The sequence below is a fragment of the Protopterus annectens genome, chromosome 4.part0, assembly GCF_019279795.1.
Source record: "Protopterus annectens isolate FY-2018-M chromosome 4.part0, PAN1.0, whole genome shotgun sequence".
In the NCBI taxonomy this organism is placed as follows: domain Eukaryota; kingdom Metazoa; phylum Chordata; order Ceratodontiformes; family Protopteridae; genus Protopterus; species Protopterus annectens.
In genome coordinates, this window is record NC_056733.1 from 424,797,842 (window position 1) to 424,823,439 (window position 25,598).

A 25,598-nucleotide genomic window follows, 5' to 3' on the forward strand; every position below is an offset into this window, starting at 1 on the left:
GGCTTGTATGGGCCCTAGGGCCGATAGCCTAGTACCTACCTATGAACCTATATGGCATATATGCACATCAGGACAACATGCTAGTGATTAACAAACATACATATAGCATATATACACACAACAGGACATCATGCTAGTGTGATTAACATTTCTTACAGTAGAAAATCAGAGGTACATTTTTTTTCCTTTGCAGTTATAAGTTTTGTAAGGTAAATGTACATGGGTTTGGAAGCTTTCAGGGGAGAAACTGTTTATACATAGCTGTACCCTCACAAATTCTCTTGGTATGGATTAGCCTGGTGAGTGGCATGAGCACAGCCAGTTACTTAGAAAGTGGGTTTTCAGGAGTTTTTTGAATTCACTAAAGGAGGTGGAAGAAGTTATTTGGCTTGGTAGTGTGTTCCAGGTTTTGGCAAAGAGGGACTTACCAGCTTCGTTTTTATGTTTGATGACAGTTATGAGGTTCTGGTTACTAGATCTTAAGGCTCTAGAGGGCATGTGGGGCTGAAGTGCTGGGGTTATCTCAGGAAGGTAGTAGAGTTTGTGTGCTATGGAGTTGATTGAGTAGAAGTATATGAGGCAACTAAAGCCAGGTGAGTTGCTTAAGGGACAGACAGTGGTGGGACCTATATGAGGCTTCAGTAGCAAACTTGGCAATCTTGTTGTAGCAAGATTCCATTTTATTTAGATCAGTTTAGTGGAGGTTGGTCAAGATGGGAGAGGCATAGAGGAGGGTGGATAGAAGATGAGTCCTTGTGATGGTTACTTTGGTGCGTTTTGTCATAAACTGCTTGTTCCTCTAGAGGAGACCAAGTTTTTTATTAACTTTCTTAATGGTTTGTGCTATGTGGATGTCGGACCTCACGTTACTGTCTATTCCTATGCCTAGCCTTTTAGTGTGTGTGTGGTTGGACTGATTTGAATGTTTTCTTTGGAGTTAATGGTGAAATTATTATTTAGGGGAGGAGCTCTGCCATGGCTGAAAAGAATTTGTTTTTTTGGGATTAAGAAGAAGTTTGATGTTAGTGAATCAAGTTTCGGTTAGAGTGAAATTATTTTGGGTAAGGGTTTGGAGTTCACTAAGGGTAAGGGCAGCACATATGAGGGTGGTGTCATCTGCATATTGTACTATTGAGGCAGTGGGAGAGGATGAAGAGATCTGATTAGTGAACAGACAGAACAGAAATGGGCCAAGGATGAATCCTTGAGGGACTCCTATGGTTACTGGTAACGAGGGACAATTGGTCCTGCCATATGACTGCTTACTGATGGGCAAATAAGTAGCCGTTGAACCATGATATAGAAGAGGGACTTATATTTAGGATGGATAGGGTATCAAGAAGCAGACTGTGGTTTACCATGTCAAGGGCTTTTGATAAACAAATAGACCCTTGTTTCTGTGGTGGTTAACTATGTTGGTGAATGATAGTAGTGCTGTTGTGGTGCAATGGGAAGGTCTAAAGCCATGCTGGGATATGGAGAGTAGATTGTTATTCTGGAGGTACTGTATTAGTGTAGTATGAACAACTCTTTCTAATATTTTGGATAAAGGTGATAGGTTTGCTATTGGGCGATGGTTGGTGAGCTCTAAGGAGTTGACTCCTTTGTGCAGTGGAATTACATATGTTTTCTATGAGGTGGGGACTTTGCATTCTGAGAGAGATCTGTTTATGAGAATAGAGACAGGATAGGCTATAGCTTCAGCTGAGATCCGAAGGAAGTCTGCTGGCAGCTTATCAGCTGCTAGAGTGGTTGGTTTAAGTTTACCAAGGAGTTTAGATATTGATTTGGTGGATACAGAGTGGAGGTGAAAACTGGGGCTATTGTTTGAACTTTGGAACCACCAGAAAGGTGTTGAGAATAGACAGGTCCAGGATAGGACGCCAGCAGTTTTCTTTTCTGGGAACCAGGAACAGTCTTGAATAAAAACCTTGTCCCCTTTGTTCTGCTGGGACTGGTTTGAAGAGCCCTCATACTGAGGAGAGAGAGCACTAGTTTTTAGGCCTCCGCCCACTGATTTGGGAGGAGGTCTGGCCATCCACTTGGGGTTGGTAATGAGTGGAAGTGGAATCTGTAGGGTTCCTATTATGTTATTGAAAGATAATGTAATTGAACGCTCAGAACTTCGAAATGGCCGCATTTCAAAGATAGCACTGTGGGATCGCGGTACAGTGAAGATTGGGATCTTTGCCCTTTCCTCACTGTAGTGTGATCTCGGAGTTGGAATATATATTTAGCGGTGGGTATGGGGGGCACAGCCCCCCACAATAAAAGCTTTGATATGCGACCATTTCGACATTTTGAGCGTTCAATTACATTATCTTTTGATAACTTAATATGAACCTGAATCTGTAGCCTATGTTTAAAACCCATTTGTCCTGGGTAATGAGTTCCCAGTTTTTTGCATGCAGAGCGAGCTTTCCTCCTAAGGGAGCAAGTAGTTGAGCAGGGCTTGGAAGAGTTAAGGATAAGTCATTGTGCCATTTTTCCATAGGGGGAGGCTTACTACTCCCTGCTTTGAAAGTGGGAGCCCCCCACTGTTTACATCTGTGCATAGACTGAGACTGAAGTTTTGGTGGTCTGCTGCTCTTGGGTTTGGACTGAGAAAGCCTGCAAGGGACTGGAAAAGACCAATTCTTGGAAGGCCAATGCCTACTGAATCTAGGAGGCGGTACTTGTTAAGAAATCTTTAACAGTTTGCATATATTTAGCTTTTTCCCCCATTTTCTTGAGGACTTCTTCTGCTTTGTTGCCAAAAAGGCATTTTTGGTTTAAGGATGCATCCAGTAATTTAGCTTTAACATGATCTGGCAAGTTTTGTTCCTTAAGCCAAGCATGCCTTCAAGTACAGACCCAGTTGTCAGCAACCCTGCAAGATGCTTCCAAAGCATCAGAACCACATTGCAAAGTATGCTTACCAACTTGTTCAGCAGAATGCATTAGTTCTTGCAACTCTTCATGTTCAGCACAGTCAGGAATCAACATCATTTTCTGTTTTAGTAGTCCCATAATATGCTGCTAATACTTTAACAGATGAAACTGGCAATTTAAAGCCCTAATGGCCAAAGTAGCAGAAGTGTATAACTTCTTACCCAATCTGTCTAAAGCTCTAGAGTCCCTATCAGAAGGGGGTAGGGTTTTTGGCAGTAGTAGCCTTAATGCATTTTGGTCTTTGGGAAATGGTCTCTGGATCTGCAGTGGGATTCTTGAAGAGGAATTTGTGAGTCTGGTACTCTGTAGTACCAGTCAGGTTTCCTGGGAGTTGGAGGCAAGGTGTCTGGGCTAAGGCTGGATTCCAAGAAAACATCATCTACAATCTCCAGAACAGGAGGGACAGCTAGAGGCCTGCGTTGAAGCAGGAGTAAAAATTTCCTAAGTCTCTTTTTGGACTCAGAATAGTCGTGGCTTTCCCAGTGGAAATGCTCCCTAAGGGTATGCAAGGTTTCACCAAAAGAAAAATCTTCTGGAGGGGAAGCAGAGGGAATGGAATCCTCTGCATCAGAATCCTCATAAGTAGATAAGGGTAAATCCTGGTAGTCAGAAGGAACAGAGATATCAGATTCCTGATCAGAAGAATTGGAAAGAAAATCAGTTCTAGGTCTCTTAGAGGGGGAAGGCTGGCTTCCCCTAATTACGGTAATAAGGTCTTCAGCCATTCTAATCATTTGTTTTTGAGGCATATGGGGCTGAGTATGCGGTTTGGTCATCGGGTTTCTAGGTGTAGTGCGAGCTTTAGGACTGAGGAATTCGGTATTTCTAGCTTGAAACAAAGTCGTCGGTTTAATATGAAAATCGGTAGGCCTGAATACACCGTCACAGCGGCTCCAAACCCATCCAAGGTAGAGACATTCGCAGGTTCCATAGTCGAAGAAGCATCTCGCGGCATACCGGACTCTGAATGAGTCTCAGTAGAGGCCTGCAAATCTGTAGTACCGGGTATCAGGGGCTGGGAAAGAGCCTGAGTACCGGCAGACTGGCAACTAGCTTAACAGAAGTGCCGGCGGCAGTTGTGAACCTATGTGGTCTGTCTCTGTCTTTATTCTTACATTTCTTTGGAAGATCGGTAGTCGGATGACTTAACAAAGCCATTTTGGAGTATGGAGATCAAGAACAAAAGTATTTAGCTACAAAAATAGCCCAACGATGAATAGTTTGGGTGTTGAACAAGGCACAAAACCGACATCGAGGAACGTTGTGGTCTGGGGCCTAAACAGATGACGCAGTAAGAATTAAAATCTCTATGCGGTATTTGCTTTCTGCAGGCAAGACAATTGTTAATTTTTTCTGACATCGGTTAGAGCAAGAAAAAAGGATCCCCAATGGGGTACTTATCTTTTTGAAGACTTCCGGTCTGAAACTCAAAAATGAAAATTTCAAGAGTAGGCCAACCAGCACTTGTGAACTTCTTCTGCTTCTGGCACTGCATGGCAAGAAAAACTGATGTAATGGCGTCGGCTGCATGTTTTATACCCCTGACAACCTGACGTCATGCAAGAAGCAACAGCATCCGATGCAGAAATCCGAAGACTCTGGTATTCAGGCCGGCTGAGGGCTACCTGCAAGCAGATAACCCAAATGTGATGAGTGCAACAGTGAAACACAAAGAACATCCATAGTTATCCATTTCTTAAACAGTATAAAGTGATCATATGTGCATATTATCTGCATTTGGACTGTCACCTCAGAGACAGGAATGACAATGTAATCAAGCTGTACAGCCAACTGGATCAAATCAAGTACGTCAAGAAGACACATGTGAAATGGAGAGCTATGTATGGGATCATTTTTTTTTTTGTGGGACAGGTGCCCATTTTTTTTTTTAATTCAGTAAGAGAGGACTGCTGAGTAAGGGACATAAGTATGTCTGAGTCAAGCAAGTTGGGCAGGTGAGGAAGCAAATGCAAACAAACAAGACAAGAGGCAGGGACAGGATGGACACAAAAGGTTGGGGGACACCATGATTGGAGTGAGGGAAGGAACAAAGCAGGCTCATGGACACGAAGCTTGTAGACAGTGAGAATTGAGTCCTCACCCACTGGACTGTCATCATTGACCCTTACTCCACTGGTGGATAGAGTGCTTGATGTCTTCGCCTCCTATGGACCATGAGTGTACACCAATGGTGCAGTGCAAGACCCTACACACCACTATCTCTTTCAGCCCCCTATCAACAACCTACTCTTAGCAAGCTTGGCTACTCATGTTCCCAGCTACCTACCACATAATACTAACTTCTTGTAGAAACAACTGCTAATGGCTGTTATGTACCTCAAAAACAGTTTGTATCAATTGTTCACTGATGAATCTCAACTACATTTTAACCATGTTTAGTATATATCACCATATTTTAAAATTGTACTATGCTCTACAGCTGTTTTACATCTGTTTTCTTCTTGTCTTGCGTCCTTAACTGGAGTAATGTCTATATTTAAATGCTATGTTTTTTTTAACTGTATAATGCAAATAATACTTAATGTGGAGCTTTTCTTCCCGGGCCTCTGCTGAAAATGGACCTGTGTCCAGTCAGACTCTCCCGGTCAACAAATGTAAATAAATAAAATAAATAAAATAAATCTCTGGCATTTCCCTGTGGGTGATGAAATCGCCACCTCTGCCACTGATCCCGGAAGGTACCACTTCACCAGCTTCCTGAATAGTACTACCTGAGGGCACAGGTACTGCAGGGGCAGTATAGGCAGTGCTGTCAGGTTGACTCCCAGATGTTCTGGGCATCGGTGCTGGAGCCAGTGGAGCGGAGGCAGGCTGATCCATTGGGGGTGGCTTACCTCGCTGTGCTGTGTAGCATTTAGTGATGCGGCATACATGGAAACATTCTGATGACACATAACAGAAAACAAAAAAAGAGAGATAAGGGTTGGGGTGAGAAAAAAAAGAGATAAAATGAGTACTATCACATGTGATGCACAATGCATACAATTATACAACTCTTTTATCTGAAGTATGACATTTAAGTATACATTTATTTGATTATTTATTTTATTTTACATTTGTTTACCGGGAAAGTCCGACTGGACACAGGTCCATTTTCAGCGGAGGCCCGGGAAGAAAAGCTCCACTTTACAATACATTACATGAGAGTAAAAAGAAGTAGAACATACATACATAGATGTTATCCTCCAAAAAAAGGAAGCCAATCTGGTGGTCCTCTGCCATAAACAAACTCTACAACAGAAGAAAGAAACTGTTGCAAAAAAGAGTAAAATCCCATGACTGGAGGAACTCCCTGGCCAACCTCAGTAAGAAGCTGAGATCCCTCATAAAATCCTCTAAAGCTAGTTACGAAAACAAAATTGCCACTGACTCTAAAGACAACCACAAAACATTCTATAGTTATGTCAAGAATCTAAATGGGAACACTCAGATCTGCTCTGAGTTACAGCACAATGGCACTAAATATACAGAACCAACTGATATTGCAAACATCCTAGCAGATAGGTTCAGTGCTAACTTTACCCCCCTCTCACCCCCTAGAGGGCCCATCTCTATACCGGAAGAATGCAAAGTTCCTATAAGTACAGCTGCACAAGTAAAAAACACACTCTCCAAAGCCAAGAACACAGCATCCATGGGACCTGACAATATCCCAGGCTGTGTTCTACGTGAACTACAGAATGAACTGGCACCCTACCTAAGTACCATGTTCAATCATAGCCTCACCTCAGGCTTTGTACCCACTGAATGGCGCACCGCAACGGTTATACCACTCCACAAAGGGGAGCCACTACAGACCCCGGGAACTACTACCCCATTAGCCTTAAGAGCCTGGTCTGCAAGGCCATGGAACGTATCATCGTGGAACTCATAAACAAAGACATTGGTAATCTCCAAACTCTGGACCCTACCCAGTTTGGATTTGTAAAAGGCAGATCATGTCTACTAAACCTGATTGACTTCTTTGAAGCAGTCACCAAAGCCATAGATGAGGGTAAAATGGTTCACACAGCTTATCTAGATCTCGCCAAGACTTTCGACACCATCCCCCACTCTGGAATTATAGATAAGCTCACTAAACTAGGTATAAATCCCTATGTCACAAGATGGGTTGCCAACTGGCTCACGGACAGAACCCACACTGTGAAAGTAGCGGATTCCAAATCCGACATCAGACCAGTGACAAGTGGAGTACCACAGGGTTCAGTCCTGGGTCCTCTCCTGTTTGGTATCTACTTCTCTGAAGTGCAGGCCAACACAGAAGGTCTTTGGCTAACAAAGTCTGCAGATGACTGCAAACTAGAGCCATAATCGAAACTCCTAACGATGTGGACAAACTACAAAAGGGCCTCACTGAGACAGATACCTGGTGTCAAAGCCATGGCCTGAAGCTCAATGCCAAAAAGTGTATTGTCATCCCCTTTGGTAAAAACTCTGTACCCATGAACTACCACATAGCTGTTGAACTACCACATAGCTGGTAGTCTACTTAATGCCAAAAATGTGGTAAGAGACCTTGGGACACAGGTGGACAGTAGTCTCTCCTTTGATAATCACATCACCACAGTGGTCAGGAAATCCTTCTACGTGGCTCATCTCATCACAAAAGGATTCTCATCCAGAAAAAAAGAGGTCATTGTTCCCCTCTACTCATTACTCATTAGACCCATTATAGAGTACAACGCCCCTTTTGGTATGTACCTCACAAGACATCTACAACAACTGGAAAGACCACAGAAATACCTCACAAAGAGGGTTACTGGCCTCAAACAGATGCCCTAATCAGACCGTCTCAAAAAACTACAGCTTTACTCCATCGCATATCGCCTACTCAGGGGCGATCTCTGCCTAACAAAGCTATGTCAAACCCAGAGCTGTTGGACATGCTCTACTTAAAGAAATCCCAATCCCTCCAAGCTACACGCACTAGGGACCTAAACCTTGTCACCACAATAAACAGAACATGCTGGAGGGATAGATTCCTGTCCCAGAGACTTCCCATACTCTGGAACAGACTACCTATGTCAAACAGAGCTCCTCATTAGCACTCTTCAAGAAAAATCTTGATGATTGGATGGGAAATGAGAAATTCACCCCGGGGATCACTTCTGTGGCTCTGCTCGACAGGGGCACAGGAAAATAATTTTCTTGGGTGGCAAAAGCCAGGGTACATTTTTTGGCTAGGCTTGTATGGGCCCTAGGGCCGATAGCCTAGTACCTACCTATGAACCTATATGGCATATATGCACATCAGGACAATATGCTAGTGATTAACAAACATACATATAGCATATATACACACAACAGGACATCATGCTAGTGTGATTAACATTTCTTACAGTAGAAAATCAGAGGTACATTTTTTTTTCCTTTGCAGTTATAAGTTTTGTAAGGTAAATGTACATGGGTTTGGAAGCTTTCAGGGGAGAAACTGTTCATACATAGCTGTACCCTCACAAATTCTCTTGGTATGGATTAGCCTGGTGAGTGGCATGAGCACAGCCAGTTACTTAGAAAGTGGGTTTTCAGGAGTTTTTTGAATTGACTAAAGGAGGTGGAAGAAGTTATTTGGCTTGGTAGTGTGTTCCAGGTTTTGGCAAAGAGGGACTTACCAGCTTCGTTTTTATGTTTGATGACAGTTATGAGGTTCTGGTTACTAGATCTTAAGGCTCTAGAGGGCATGTGGGGCTGAAGTGCTGGGGTTATCTCAGGAAGGTAGTAGAGTTTGTGTGCTATGGAGTTGATTGAGTAGAAGTATATGAGGCAACTAAAGCCAGGTGAGTTGCTTAAGGGACAGACAGTGGTGGGACCTATATGAGGCTTCAGTAGCAAACTTGGCAATCTTGTTGTAGCAAGATTCCATTTTATTTAGATCAGTTTAGTGGAGGTTGGTCAAGATGGGAGAGGCATAGAGGAGGGTGGATAGAAGATGAGTCCTTGTGATGGTTACTTTGGTGCGTTTTGTCAAACTGTTTGTTCCTCTAGAGGAGACCAAGTTTTTTATTAACTTTCTTAATGGTTTGTGCTATGTGGATGTCGGACCTCACGTTACTGTCTATTTCTATGCCTAGCCTTTTAGTGTGTGTGTGGTTGGACTGATTTGAATGTTTTCTTTGGAGTTAATGGTGAAATTATTATTTAGGGGAGGAGCTCTGCCATGGCTGAAAAGAATTTGTTTTTTTGGGATTAAGAAGAAGTTTGATGTTAGTGAATCAAGTTTCGGTTAGAGTGAAATTATTTTGGGTAAGGGTTTGGAGTTCACTAAGGGTAAGGGCAGCACATATGAGGGTGGTGTCATCTGCATATTGTACTACTGAGGCAGTGGGAGAGGATGAAGAGATCTGATTAGTGAACAGACAGAACAGAAATGGGCCAAGGATGAATCCTTGAGGGACTCCTATGGTTACTGGTAACAGGGGGGACAACTGGTCCTGCCATATGACTGCTTACTGATGGGCAAATAAGTAGCCGTTGAACCATGATATAGAAGAGGGACTTATATTTAGGATGGATAGGGTATCAAGAAGCAGACTGTGGTTTACCATGTCAAAGGCTTTTGATAAACAAATAGACCCTTGTTTCTGTGGTGGTTAACTATGTTGGTGAATGATAGTAGTGCTGTTGTGGTGCAATGGGAAGGTCTAAAGCCATGCTGGGATATGGAGAGTAGATTGTTATTCTGGAGGTACTGTATTAGTGTAGTATGAACAACTCTTTCTAATATTTTGGATAAAGGTGATAGGTTTGCTATTGGGCGATGGTTGGTGAGCTCTAAGGAGTTGACTCCTTTGTGCAGTGGAATTACATATGTTTTCTATGAGGTTTGGACTTTGCATTCTGAGAGAGATCTGTTTATGAGAATAGAGACAGGATAGGCTATAGCTTCAGCTGAGATCCGAAGGAAGTCTGCTGGCAGCTTATCAGCTGCTAGAGTGGTTGGTTTAAGTTTACCAAGGAGTTTAGATATTGATTTGGTGGATACAGAGTGGAGGTGAAAACTGGGGCTATTGTTTTGTATGTTGTGGCAGTTATTGGTGTGGGGCTGCTAGCACTATTTTGGGCATTGGCAAGGGTCTGGACTGTTTCGGTAAAGAATTTGTTAAACTGAGTAGGAATGTTTTCATGGTTATTTGCAGTATGCCATTTATTGTGACCCAGAATCTTTGGGGGTTGTGAGCATATTTTTCTTGCATGCTTGTATAGTAGCTGGATTTGTCTAGTTTGAATTGTTTTTTGGCTTTGTTACGGAGCTCTACATAGTTTTGTCTCAAAGTACTGGTTTTGTTTTTCTGATATTGAATCCAGGCCTTGTCCCTTTCTTTCATTATAGTTTTAGTATATTTTCTTAGCCATGGGGCATAGCTAGTTTTTATTCTAATGGTTCTAGGGGGTGCATGATGGTTTAAGATTTTTATGAAGGTTGTGTTAAAGTACTCAATGGCATCATCTAGAGGTAGATGTTTTAGGGGGGTCCAGTTACAGCTTTTTAGAGTATTGATTAGATCAGTAGCTATAAAGGTTTTTTTGTTTCTAACTACTCTGAGGATAGGTTGGTTGATGGTTTGGGATCTGTTACTAATTAGGTAGGTTGGATGATGTTCACTTAGGGTATCTGGAAGACAACCAGATTGCTGTGCAAGAACGGGGTCAGATACCAGGATCCAGTCTAAGATGGACTGGTGTTTGGAAGTTTTGTCAATTCGAGTGGGGGGTAGTTATAGTTTGGGTAAACCTGTGAAGGTTTATGAAGGCAGAGGGGTTATGACTGGAGCAGTGAAGCCAGTCAATATTGAAGACTCCTAATAGTATGGTTTCATGTGGAAGGGAGTTGGAGGTCCAATTAAGCAGGCTTTCCATTACAGTGATGTTATTGCCTAGTGGTATATAGCCACCTGCAATAATTATATGTTTGTTGGAACTTATTTCTAATTTGGCAAGGATTAGTTCTACATCTTTGAATTCATGGGTATTGTAATCTAGTTGTTCTAAGGTAAGATGATTTTGGAATAATATTGCAACACTTCCGCCCCTTCTCTCTGATCTGTCCCTTCGGATAATGTTGTAACCCGGGGCAGTAATCTCATTATTGTGATGTTGTGGTTTGAGCCATGTTTCAGTTAACACAGCGATATCTGGTTTGTATAGAGCTAGTAGGGCATGAAGGTCATGAATTTTAAGTATACGTCTTACATTAATGTTTAAGAAGAGGAGAGCTGAGGTAGGTCTGTGGTATAGGTGGTTTAGCTGATTTAAGTTTGGGCTGATTGATGTTTTGGGTCCTGGATTGGGATGTATATCACCACTGCAAGTGAGTTTATGGAGTAGGTGTAGATAGAGTTTGGTCAAGTTGTGAATTATTTTAGTTTGTCTTTGAGAAGACGGGGGTTAGTTTTGATTTTCAGTTTAATGTGTGAGTAAGAGAAAGGTAGGGGGAGGTAAGGTCACATGGTGATATAGGGACGTTTTTTAGTTTGGTGGTGTTGGCTGTGGAATCAGTTAGACAAGGTGATGGGGAGAAGTTATGAAGCTGAGTGTGGTAGGAGGACAGACTCTAAAGTCGGAGTAGGGTGAAGATTATTAATGGGTAGAAAGATGTTTTTAGTAGATGGGTTGGATATGTGTAACCCATGTTATCTTGTTTCAGAAAGAATGTGTTACATGCAAGGGTACTATCTATGAATGAGTGAGATTGGTGCTGTATTAAAGGTGCAGTATTAGGTGTATGTGGGAGTTTGTTGTTAAGAGGGGTAAGAGATTTGAAGTGATAGGTGGATGAGAGTGTAAGACTTGCTAATGGGAGTTGTCTGTAGTTACAAGTTGAAGTGATGTTAGGGACTTAGGAGCTATATAAGCATCAAGTAATGCTGGGTATACAGCTACAGAAAAGTGATGGAGAGTATGGCCAATGCAAGAGCTATCATTTTATGTGTTAGGGAGCTGCAGTATGGTCAGGAAGTACTCGTCAGATAATTGGTATCCTCTAGTTAAGAGACTGTACCAGAGATAGTGAGTTAGAAAATATGGGGGGGGGGATACTTGCTACTTTATCTGTAATGATGTTCTTGACTATGGATAAGGTGAATGGGAATTATATATTGTCAATTTATTTGTACTACGTTCACATATGAGTATTTACTGTAGTTAAAATATTAATTATAGGTAATAGTTAATGGTTATAGGGTGGTGTGTATAGAGAGGTGGTGGAGAAGGTAGGGATTCTATGTTGGAGGCAGGAAGTAGGCTAGAGTATCTGTGAGGAACAAAAAGGGGAGGAGTGTTTCGGTAGGAGGAAACAGGTGGTTAGGTATAAAGGAAATTATATGGGGGTGGGTGGGAGGGGAGCGAAGTGAGCATGAGTGTAGCGAGGACAAACGGAGCAGGGCTGCACCCACAGCAACTGTAAGAAACAATCAATACCTTAACATAAAACAAATTATCAACAGTGAAATGGATGAAAGGGGTGGAGGTGGGCTAAGAGGAAGAAGGTTTGCAGCTGTTGCCCCTGGGGTATTCACTCTACCTGACTGCAACAGATTTTAACAAGGCATAACAGTAGTCACAAAAGCCGGCACCTACACTACACAAGTGGCAACAACAAGGTTCCTGGAGTTAAACCTGGGGCTGCAGTCTATTTTTGGATGATTGATGGTTAGAGTTTTCATTGCTTTTAGCTGGAGTGAGAGGATTCCTTGCTCACAAGTGTGTGTGGGGGGGAGACACCCAAAGCAATCAGGTGCTCAGTGGCTTAGAGATGCTACACCTGGAGGGCTTTCAGCTGCAAAAGACATCTCAACAGATACACACTATACTACAGACTGCTGAAAGCAATCCTTGAAATGTGCATATATTGCACATATGCGTGTTCCAGGGGTTCAGACGCTTAGGCAGCGAGACATTTCCCTGTGGTACATTTAACTGGGGACACATGGCTGAAGTGACAGTCAGCTGCAGAGAAATATGGCTGTTTGCAAATTCCCTGTGAGCAAACAGAAGACCACACTGCCATGCTCACAGCTTTAATAACCAAATGCATGGAGGCAGAAGAAGTAATGAGTGTTGTGCTCAGTGTACGGTACATACTTATGTACCTACAACATGTAGAAGTGTGCTAGAGCATGGAGGAAATCCTGCAGGCTACTGTAGTCACATTTATGCTCCAGTATGCGTTTTAGGTAATGTTCCCTAGACAGTGTGAAGGGGGGGTAGTGGTCCACACACTCCAATTATAAAAGCACTGCTCATTGTGCACTGCATTGTTACTGCCACTGACATGCGCTCTGGCCAGCCTGCTGCTGCTGCCTGCCATACTGCCTGCTGTCTCATGTTCCCTTGGGGACCATGGGCATTGTTTTCCCCCTGTGCATTTGGTTATTGAAGTTGTGGGCATGGCAACATGTTCTTCTCTTTGCTCATAGGGAATTTGCAAACAGACGTATTTCTCTGCAGCTGAATGTCACTTCAGCCATGTGTCCCCAGTCAAATGTACCACAGGGAAATGTCTCACTGCCTATACAGATCACATTTTACAGCAAGGTATTTCTGCTACTGGTACAGAGTTTTTAATTTAATGTAAATAATATTGTACAGTTGGGAAACGTGGTAGTTGAACCCACAACCTCTGACGACAGACTAATGCATGCATACCTGCTTTTGCAGTTGGGATATGCATGCTCAATTTGAAACAACTGCATAAAAGACAAAACAAAAGCTATCTAACATTTAACGCTACAATAAAATTTCTCTTCTGCTGCATACATACAACTTGCTTCCCTCAGTCTCTCCAATCAAGCAACATGAGTCTGCCAACTGAACTCACATTTGCTGGGAGCTGGGGAAAGAACATAAAGAAGAACAGAATCATTACATATACTAGTCTTGTCTATATTTAGCTTTTTAAGTGCTACAAGTACCCTCTTACTGTCATACTTACACAGCCGTGGGATGTCTGTAGTCTGAAACTCATCCAACCAACAGCTGACAGTATCCTGTTTTCTCCTGTGTAGGTCATTGAATTGATGCCTATATTGCTCTCCTGTGCGTAGGGTATCAGTGGCACTGGATACAGACTGAGCCAAACTATTCCACACCTCAGACTTGTACTGGGAGCCAAAACAGTCACCCTGCAGTAGCCTTTGGCCGTGGTACTTTACCAAGAGCCCAATATATATCTTGGACTCCTGGACATCCCACCTCTGTGCTCTAAACTTGGCAATGTCCTCTCCAACACCAGCCATGTCTACTAGACGAACCAGAGCAGTGGAAACTGATGCTTTCTTGCCAATTCCAGTTACTGCTTTTACTGGTAGTGTGCAAACCCGGACAACGATGCCAACTGCATTTCTAAAATGTTCAGCAGTGCCAAGCAGGGAGGAAAGAAATATTTTAAACTGGAAGGTTAATCTGACACTTGACCTTAGTATCAGAGGTGTCTACTGATGTAGCCTAGAAATATATACTGGAAATTTTAAGTTAACTGTTAGGTGAGTAGTTTGCAGACATGCACTGTAAAAATGTAATGACCTGACACAATTGTTTGCCTTTATACATTGATAAAATTGATTTTTACAGTGTAGGATTCAAATCCAGGTATAAGGAACAAAACATTTTCTTCCACAGCATTGATTTTCCAACTTTGCCACAGAAGTAGTGCTGCTCAGACATAGTCAAGAATCATATGTAAATACAGGTAAACAGTCTGAGGTGTTACACATAGATGTATGTGACCTGATAAGATTATTGTACATAGATCCAGTTGAGTATGTCTTTTTTAATTGTGAAGACCATGCAAGTCCAGACAGCAGAATTATATGTACAGAAATATAATAAGACAGGATACCACAGGCATACATCTGAAAACAATAACGGTGTCTTATCCCTCATACATATAATTCACATCAGCTCCGCTAGTGCTTTAAGTGAGAGTGAATAGGATGGGAAGTGAACAACAGTAAAAGTGTATGGAATATCCTGTATTAGAACCCAGGACCATGTATATGGCAGTCCTACACCTACACTGTTACCACAAGAATGATGAAATAAGATTTGTCTATTTTTCAGTTCACTTCTATAAACTGCACTGTCACAACAGTAACAAAAGGTTGCACACCCTGTACAAGAACCCAGGACCATCTGTACACCAGCCCTACATTACACTTGCTGCCACGGGACTAGTTATATGACATTTCCTAATTTCATAATCATTCTTAAGGTCTCTGGGTTAACCACTGTGCAACACCGCTTAGCGGGTTTGAGTGGTGCCTAACAATTAATTGAATGTATCCGGTTTCAATTATTGGCTGTCTGAGTCCTGTCCGATGGCTGCAGCTGTTGGAGAACCTTGTTAACTGCCATGTAATGCTGCTAAGCAAAGCTGCGTTATGGAAAGGAAAAATTGTAACAATGTATTGTTTTTAACCTTTGCCCTTTTACAGATGCCCTATTTGCAGGTGCCCTGCAGGTATTTTGTCTGCTTCCTGGGTAGCCCACTAGTCTAGTTTGTGCACTGCCGCACTTTGCTCAAATGAGATGAGCACAACCAAACCTGACATTCATTTATTTCCATTTCTTGGGTTTGTGCTAAGCAGCACATTGTGCAAACACTGCCTCCTCTCCCCCCAAAAAAGAAAAACAAGGGACAAGTACTTGAAATGAGGAAAAGCAATGTATCACTTCTGTGTCACTGTTAGACAGAGGCACAGTATACTAACCTCGAAAAAGGGCATAGCAAAATTAATTTAAAATGGGTGGCGAAAGCCAAACACACTCTGGCTAGGCTTATAAATGCCCTAGGGCAGATAGCCTAGTATGAACCTATGAACCTATGACATACACACTAGAAAATGTCAGTACACATGACATATTTCTATATACTCTGGATTTGAACTCTCACTCCAATGAATTTTCAGACCACTGGAAGGGTGCTTTATCCCTCTGCTACACAAACAGCTTTGCATCAAGGAAATGAAATCATTCTGTATACAACCAACTGCAACATCATCTACAGTAATATGAAGCCACACAACTGTTATTTGTACATTTATTATTTCTGGATGTAGTGCACTAAATGATCACACAACCAGTTATGATTATTGCTTGCAAACATGCAGCTCTGTCTTACCTCTCTGCATTTGTTGGCGATTCTTCTCTTATTTGACCAGTAATCTGAGACATGCATTCTATATCATTGTCCTTGACAATGGACAATTACATGGCTATAATATAATATGCAAGTTGCCAACAAATGAAGGGGAGGTTGGACATTAATGAACATAACCTGTAAATTGTGTGCTGCTTACTTATATTTCCATCCTTGACAAAACTACATCTGACACTTTGTAAATCTAACCTGACACACAAGTAGATGTAGGGCAGCCTGCACTGCTGTTGTGTTTTTCTTCTCCCAACCAGTAAGCATTCAGAGTTGCAATCCATTAAAAACAAACACTGAGGGAGTGACTGCACTATGGTTACATTGGCTACATAGAGCTAAGTATTTAGGATTCAGCAATTCTAATAAGTTCACATCTGATTTGTATCTTTACTGTGCTGACAACCCTGAATCTACACCATACAAAGGCAACTATGTAGCTAGGGAAACTGAAGTTGAGGAGACTTTTTATGTGCAGAACACAGAAAAGAGGCTATTACTTTGGGACATATCTGCACAGAGGATTACTGAACTTGAGAATGCATGCATTAATTTTGTCAGCTACATAATACACATGCTGAACTGTAATTAAGAAAAATCTGTATAATAGTTTAATATATACATTTTGATTAGCAAAGGTTTTTATACTTTTACCTATATGCATTAATTAGATGTGTACTGATGGCATGGGCATGTTTGTCAGGGCACTTCATAGGTATACATGATTGGCAATACCTTAACATGGAATGTGTTGTGTTACATCTGTAGATATGTTTCAGGGACAGTTAATTTGATAGCATTTCAAAGTTGGTTTGTTCGCAAAATGTGTCATTTGCCTATTCGTTTATTTTTTGGGGGGGGGGGCAAAGCTGCATTTCTGTTATGGCACAAAAGGATATGTTGCTATTGTTACTCTCCTTTTTTTGCATCCAGCCTGTTGTTCAAATTCCAAATCTCTAGACTGTTTTATGTTTCTCCAGTGGGTACTACTGAAATGCTACCTTTTGTGTTTTATCTGGGAAAATACAGTTGTGTACACTTACCATAAATGTAGATGCTCTAGTGTATTCACTGTTGCAGTCCTTACCAATGGGTTATCCGGCTCCCGGTAGCCCTCGATCGGCCAGAATACCAAAGGTAAGCAAATATGACATTGGTTGTTGGTTGCAAAGGACGTCAGGGCGTCCGATACAAAAGGAGGCAGCAGACGTCACTTCCTCAGTCTTTCTTGCCATAACAGTCAGAAGCCCCCAGAAAACAAGGCTTAAACTAAATTTAGCCTGTACCTTAGGAAAAGAAATAAAAGGGGGAAGGAGGGAGGGAAAGCAGGACTGCAACAGTGAACACACTCTAACATCTACATTTATGGTAAATGTACACAACTGTACTATGTTCATCGTGTTTCACTGTTGCAGTCCTAACCAGTAGGTTGATTACCAAAGCCCAGAGAAAAGGGAGGAGGAACCAACAAAATCAAGGATTGGAGATAATGCCCTGCAGAACAGCAGTGGCAAACCCTGCCCTGGCTTTTGAAAACAAAGGCAAATTATAAAGCTTTGTGAAAGTGTGAACAGAAGACCATATGGCAGCTTCCAAAATGTCTTTAGTAGGGACACCCCTTAAAGGCAGCAGAAGTGGAAGCTGCTCTAGTTGAGTGGGTCCTGACCCTTTGAGAAAGAACCTTGCCATGAAAGGAATAACAAAACGTAATACAACGAGCAATCCGTTTAGAAATGGTTTGCTTAGAAATAGCCTTGCCCTGGGCTTCAGGGGCAAAGCTGACCAATAGCCAAGCTGATTTCCGAAGGTCTTTAGTCCAGTCCAGGTAAAACCTGAGCTGTCTATGCACATCAAGAGAATGTAGGATCCTCTTATCTCTATTTTGAGGATTAGGAAAGAAGGTAGGAAGGTATATGGACTGATTAAGAGTCAGGCTAGAAACCACCTTAGGCATAAAGGAGGGAGTTGTTTCTCCGAGAGACCCTATCTGCATGGAAAATAAGAAAAGCCTCCACAGCCAAAGCCTGCAGCTCCGAAACCCTCTTGTTGAAGTTACAGCCAAGAGGAAGGCAGTCTTCCACGAGAAAAACTTTAAAGCTGCAGTGGCAGGTGGCTCAAAAGGAGGAATAGTGAGTCTCTCTAGAACAAAATTAAGATCCCAGGCTGGAGTATGCGTCCTTCTGGGAGGTTTTAAGTTGCAAGCACCTCTGAGAAACATTTTCATCAGAGGATGAGAGAAAATGGGTTGTTCAAAAAAACAATGAGCAGAAATAGCTGAAGCATGGATCTTGATAGAGGAAAAAGTAAGACCACCCTGAAGCAAATCAGCCAGGTATTCCAGGATCAGAGGAAGGGAAGGCTGAGAAGAAGATTCCCCTCTAGCCTGCATCCAAAGAGAGAATCTTTCCCATTTGCCAGTACAAGACTTCCTAGTGCTAGGCCACCTGGCCTCCTTCAGCACGTTAACCACCTGCTGGGACAGGGAAGAAGAATAGGATGGAGTCATACAATGAGCCAAGTTGCCAAATGGAGAGACTGAGGATGAAGATGTAGAATGTTTCCCCCTTCCTGAACCAAAAGATCTGGCCTCAGAAGAAGATGCCAAGGAGGAAATTGGGAGAGACTGCGAAGCAGTGGATACCAATGCTTCCTGGGCCAGTCCGGAGCTATGAGATTAGTCCATGGTCGTTCATCCCTGATCTTCAATAATACTCTGGGAATAAGAGGAAGAGGAGGGAAGGCATACACTGACAGCAGCATCTATGAGAAGGGCAGAGCATCCACTCTCCAGGCTCTGCTGTGATGCTGTGTGGTGCAAAAAAGAGGTAGAAGATGGTTGTCTGGAGAGGAGAAGAGATCCACTTGAGGAGTGCCCCAACGCTGAATGATGCTGTAAAAAACTGCTCTGTTCAGCTGCCACTCTTGAGGATCCAGGGTCTGTCTGCTCAACTGGCCTGCCAAAACATTGAGCCTTCCTGGAAGAAACTGAGCTAGGAGATGCAGGCCCAGGGATGCTGCCATGGACCAAAGACTCACGCTCTGTCTGCACAGGAGGTAAGAATGAGTCCCTCCCTGCTTGTTGATGTACCACATGACTGTGGTGTTGTCTGTCCTGACAAGAAGGGTCCCTGGAGAAAGAAGATGCTTGAAAGCTAGTAAAGCCTGCTGGACTGCCATCAACTCCTTTAAATTTATGTGCAGGTGCATCTGCTGGGTATTCCAACTTCCCTGTATGCATCTGCCATCCAGGTGAGCTCCCCAGGTGTAGTCCGATGCATCTGTGGTAAGAACTTGAGTGGCCAGAGGTAGGCGAAAAGGCATGCTTTGTGCTGTAGACAGGCTGTTGCCCACAAAAGAAACTCTGTCCGCAGACATGGAAGCAGAGGAATTAGCACATCCAGGTCCTGTGTGTGCTGACACCAAGTGTTCTTGAGGTACCACTGCAATTTCCTTATATGCAGTTTTTCATATGGAATCATGAGAATGCAAGAGGCCATGAATCCTAGAGCTTGCAGGTATTTCCTTGCAGGGAGCTGGGACAGGCTTGCCAAATCCTTGAAGTAAATTGAAAGAGTTGTCTGCTTCTCCTGGGTGAGATATATCACCTGGGCGGCTGTGTTCAGACTCGCTCCCAGGAATGTAATCTCTTTGGATGGTACCATTTTTGATTTTTCCAAGTTGAGAGTGTAACCCAGGGAAGAGAGAAGAGTCTTCTCAAATTCTAGATCCTTTAGCAGTTGTTCCTGAGAATTTGCTTGAATTAGACAGTCGTCCAGGTATGGATAAAACTGAATTTTCATTTGCCTGCAAAAAGCAATGACTGGAGCCAAGCACTTTATGAAAACTCTGGGAGCAGTAGACACGCCAAAGGGCAGCACAGAGAATTGATAATGTTGCTTGCCCACCCTGAAATGAAAGTATTGCCTGCAACTTTCCCTGATAGGGATGTGCAGACAAACTTCTTTGAGATCCAATGTTACCAGCCAGGAATCCTTTTTCTAACACTGGCAGTAACTGATGCAGACTGAGCATTTTGAACTTTGGAATTATCAAGAAAGTGTTCAGGATGGATAGATCCAGGATAGGACGCCAGGTGCCTTCTTTTTTTGTAACTAGAAAAGTCTGGAATAGAATCCCTAGCTTACCTGCTGAGCAGGAACTGATTCTATTGCTCCCAGATGTAACAGAGAAAAACTTTGCTTTTCTACTTCTGCCCTTTGATTTGGAGAAGTGTCCGGTAATCCTTCGGGTACTGGAAAGTTGTGGAAAGAAAACTTGTGCCCTAGGGATACAGTTCTGAGTACCCATTTGTCGTCCGTGATGGGCCCAAACATTTGCAAACAGGGCCAACCTTCCCTCTAAAGGACTCTCCGGTCAGGCAAGAACAGGCAGAAGTTGGACAGAGTAATTGAGAATGTTTAGACTGAGATGCAGGTTTAGAACTTCCCGCCTTGGAAGAGGAAGCCTGCCAACGCTTGGACCTTTGAGGGGTAGCTCACTGCCCCCTAGAAGATTTGCAATCTCTAGCCCTAGAATGGCTCTGTCTGCTAGTATCAGGGAACATCCAACTCTTAGAAGGGTAATTCCTGCTAAAGCGAGGAGGCTGAACTTGTAGAAAGTCTAACCGTCTGCATAGACTTGGCCTTGTCTTCCATTTTCTTGAGCACTTCCTCTACTTTGCTGCCAAAAAACATTTGTTAAGGCAAGAAAAGGGGATCCCCAATGGGGTACTTAGCTGTAGTTGACTTCAACTTTGTAGTCAGAAATATAAAAGATAAACTGCTGACCGGCACTCATACAAGAAATGCTTCTGCTTTGGGCTCCGCGGCAAGGAAGACTGAGGAAGTGACGTTGGCTGCCTCCTTTTTTATCAGACGCCCTGATGTCCTTTACAACCACTGACAGCCAATGTCATTTTTACTTACCTTTGGTATTCTGGCCGATCGAGGGCTACCGGGAGCCGGATAACCCACTGGTTAGGACTGCAACAGTGAAACACGATGAACATCAGTTATATTGTAGTTACGTGATACTTATGTGCCTTATTCTTCTGTTGTCTTTTAGGATACCTAATACTATGCCTCCGAGGCATTGCAATCCTTAAAAAAAAAAAAAAAAAAAACTTCACTGACCCTGAGAATCAGGTCACTGTTGATGCTTTTTAGGCAACATGGTGCCTTCTTGTGTGAGACGGCACATGGAGATATGTTAGACAGAATGCAGATTTGGCAGCAGATTGTTGCAGATGTTAATGCGGTTGGTGGCCAGAGCAGGACATATGACCTGGTGCACCATACGGCCACTGACATGATCTCTTCTACATGGAGGAGAGCACTTGTAGTGGGCCATGATCGGATGGGTACTGGGGGCACCTGCCACACAGCCACCACTAACAGCAAATGAAGAGTTCCTAGCCAGTGTCAGGGATCCAAACAGCTCCCAGGAAAGTGCAGTACATGTCCTTGGCATTGGTGCTACTGTTTCAGGGACAGCAAGCATGTTCTAGGAAGAGCTTCCAAGTAGGCTTTTGTATCTCAATTGTTAAATACTGTTGCATAGTAAAACAATTTAAAAAGGTTCATAGGTAGGTACCAGGCTATTGGCACTAGGGCATATATAAGTCTAGCCAAAAAGGTACCCTGGCTTTTGCCACCCAAGAAAATTATTTTCTTGTGCCCCTGTCGAGGAGAGCCACAGAAGTGATCCACGGGGTGAATTTCCTATTTCCCATCCAATCATCAAGATTTTTCTTGAAGAGTGTTAATGAAGATCTTCATTTTATATAGATAGGTAGTTTGTTCCGGAGTATGGGAAGTCTCTGGGACAGGAATCTATCCCTCTAGCATGTTCTGTTTATTGTGGTGACAAGGATTAGGTCCCTAGAGCATGTAGCTCAGAGGGATTGGGATTTCTTTAAGTGGAGCATGTCCAACAGCTCTGGGTTTGACATAGCTTTGTTAGTTAGGCAGAGATCGCCTCTGAGTAGGCAATATGCAGCAGAGTAAAGCTGGAGTTTTCTGAGACAGTCTGCATAGGGCATCTGTTTAAGGCCAGTAATCCTCTTTGTGAGGTATTTCTGTGGCCTTTCCAGTTATTGTAGATGTCTAGTGAGGTTCATATCGAATGAGTGATGAGTAGAGGGGAACAGTAACCTCTTTTTTTCCTGGATGATAAACCTTTTGTGATGAGGTGTGTCATGTAGAAGGATTTCCTGACTACTGTGGTGATGTGATTATCAAAGGAGAGACTACTGTCCACCTGTGTCCCAAGGTCTCTTATCACACTTTCGGTGTTAAGTAGACTGCCGCCTATGTGGTAGTTAATGTATACAGAGTTTTTACCAAAGAGGATGACAATGCACTTTTTGACATTGAGCTTGAGACCATGGCTTTGACATCAGGAATCTGTCTCAGCGAGACCCTTTTGTAGGATGTCCACATCGTTAGGAGTTTCGATTATGGCTCCTAGTTTGCAGTAATCTGCAAACTTCATTAGCCAAAGACCTTCTGTGTTAGCCTGTACTTCAGAGAAGTAGATACCAAACAGGAGAGGACCCAGGACTGAACCCTGTGGTACTCCACTTGTCACTGGTCTGAAGTCGGATTTGGAGTGCTAGTTTCACAGTGTGGGTTCTGTCAGTGAGCCAGTTGGCAACTCATCTTGTGACATTGAGATTTATACCTAGTTTATTGAGTTTATCTATAATTTCAGAGTGGGGGATGGTGTTGAAAGCCTTGGCGAGATCTAGATAGGGTGTGTGAACCACCTTACCCTCGTTTACGGCTTTGACAACTGCTTCAAAGAAGTATATCAGGTTTAGGAGACATGATCTGCCTTTTACAAACCCAAACTGGGTGGGGTCCAGAGTTTGGATATTACCAATATCTTTGTTTATAAGTTTCATGATGATACGTTCCATGGCCTTGCAGACCAGGCTCGTCAGACTAATGGGGCGGTAATTCCCGGGTTCCATGGTGGCTCCCCCTTTGCGAAGTGGGATAACTGTCACTGTGCGCCATTCAGTGGGCACAAAGCCTGAGGTGAGGCTATGACTGAAGATGGTACTTAGGTGGGGTGCCAGTTTGTTCTGTAGTTCGTGTAGAACGCAGCCTGGGATGTTGTCAGGTCCCATGGATGCTGTGTTCTTGGCTTTGGAGAGTGTGCTTTTTACCTGTGCAGCCGTGATTACAGGAACTTTGCATTCTTCCAGTATAGTGATAGGCCCTTTAGGGGGTGAGAGGGGGGGGGTAAAGTTAGCAATGAACCTATCTGCCAGGATGCTGGCAATATCAATTGGTTCTGTATAGTTAGTGATATTGTGCTGTAACTCAGAGCAGATCTGAGTGTTACCATTGAGATTCTTGACACAGCTATAGAATGCTTTGTGGTTGTCTTTAGAATCAGTGGCGATTTTGTTTTCGTAACTAACTTTGGAGGATTTTATGAGGGATCTCAGCTTCTTACTGAGGCTGACCAGGGAGTTCCTCCAATCATGGGATTTTACTCTTTTTTGCAACAGTTTCTTTCTTCTGTTGTAAAGTTTTTTTATGGCAGGGGACCACCAGATTGGCTTTCTTTTTTTGGAGGATAGCATCTTGGTTCTGTTAGGGATAGCACGATCCATGCACTCATGTAAGTGCTTATAAAGTGCATTTGTGTAGGATTCAGCAGTCATACCTCTATTGTCCATCTTCATGGGTGTCATAAAGTTTGCCACTTCTGTCTTAAGCGTGAAGTTGGCTTTGGAGAAATTTTTTACAGTGGTTTCCCTAATGGGGGGTGGGGGCAAGATGTGGACGTCTAGGGTGATTAGCTTGGGGTCGGATCTGACCAACGAAGAATTGACCTCTGGTGTGGAACACTGGTTGCCCATGTTGGTAATGATCAGGTCTAGGATACAGCCGCCACTAGTGGGGGTGTGTATAAGTTGATCCAAGGCATTGGAATTTATGAATTCCAGAAAATGTTGAGCAAAAGAATTGGTACACGAGTAGTTTTCCCAGTTAATGGTGGGGTAGTTGAAATTGCCCATTATTAGGATGTTGGGTTGTACCCTAATATTTTCCAGTGTATCAGGAAATGAGGAGTGGGAATCCTGGGGCATGGTGGGAGATCTGTAGCAAAGCTACAATTTGGACTGCGGTCTTGCCCAGAGTTAGTTGCACTTGGATAATCTCAGATGTATTATGCTGACCAATTAGCCTGGAGGTGTGGATATCCTTAATGAATATGAACATGCCTCCGCCTTTAGTGTTTTGGTCCAGGTTAGGTGGCCGAAAGGTGTGGTATGACTTATAGCCTGGTAATGTAGGGGTGCTCTCTGGAGCCTTGAACCAGGTCTCTGTTACTGCACAGATGTTGATGTTCTCCATTTTAAGGAGTGCCTCGAGTGAGTGCATTTTGAGGTTTAGACTTCTACCACTGAGTAGCATTACCCTCAAACTTTGCTTGCTTGCACCTGTTACAGTGGTGAATTTGTCATTTGAACCTCGTCTAAAAAAAAGCACTATAGGGGTGGCAAGAGCCTTAGCCAATATCCGGAATCCCAAGGGCGACAGGTGCAGGCCATCTCTGGCAAAGCATCATGGTCTGTCGATCATGTCATCCCAGGCAGACAGATACTGGATCCCCTTAGAATAACAACAGAAGCTTAGCCAATTGTTGAAGTCAATCATTTTGTCCTTGTACTGTGGTATCATTCTGGCTGACAGCAGAATGGTATGATTAAATCATTATATTACTTCTGTTTCACAAGAATTTTTTTTTTGGGGGGGGGGTGAAGATTGCTACAGTTAATAACACATTCTGATTGATTAGCTTAGGTTGGAGTGATCATCCAAGTTCTTGTTGAAAGTATAGTTAATGGACATATAAAAGATGAAAATATTGCCCCCCCCCGTTTTACTGTTAATTGTGATGATGTTGTCCTTACCTTTTGCTTAACTTCTTCCAGGACCATCTGGCATGCAGAGGATACCATCATCTGCACATGATAAGCCAAATATTTTTATGTCAGTACTGATGAGCAATTCAAAGAAATATTTTAGTGTGTTATGTTGATGTCAGGACTGTTGTGTGTACTGCTGTATTGTCTAATAGTGGCAGCACTGTTATTTTTTTAGCATATATTGGAGTATAGTAGTTTAGATATTAATTTTTCTTATATTTGTTGCTTACTATCACAGTTGATCCTGCCAGTGGAAGTGTGGGACTTCTACCACCTGATATCAGAGTAGCAGCAGACTCTGGTGATGGTGTTGGCCAAACAGAGGCACAGTCAAGGAGTGCAGAGGTTGAATCTGACACTGAGGTTGACATGCAGTCATCCCCTGAAATGACATAGGACACATCCAGTAGGCCTACGCCTAAGCATTCCAGTGAGCCCAAAGATAATGGACAGGTGGAGGGTGAGACAATTGATCAGTGAAGTGTGGTTACTGTGGCTTCAGTGCCTGCTGACTCTGGCTGTAGCCAAAGTGTGGGAGAGGTGCCACACAGG

General features: G+C 43.0%; 1 protein-coding gene across 1 annotated transcript in view; it reads right to left on the reverse strand.

Moving 5' to 3' along the window:
- ASCC2 (activating signal cointegrator 1 complex subunit 2) overlaps window positions 1–25,598 on the reverse strand; it is a 1,163,586-nt gene that overhangs the window by 80,938 nt on the left and 1,057,050 nt on the right. The gene's annotated exons all lie outside the window — the stretch shown is intronic.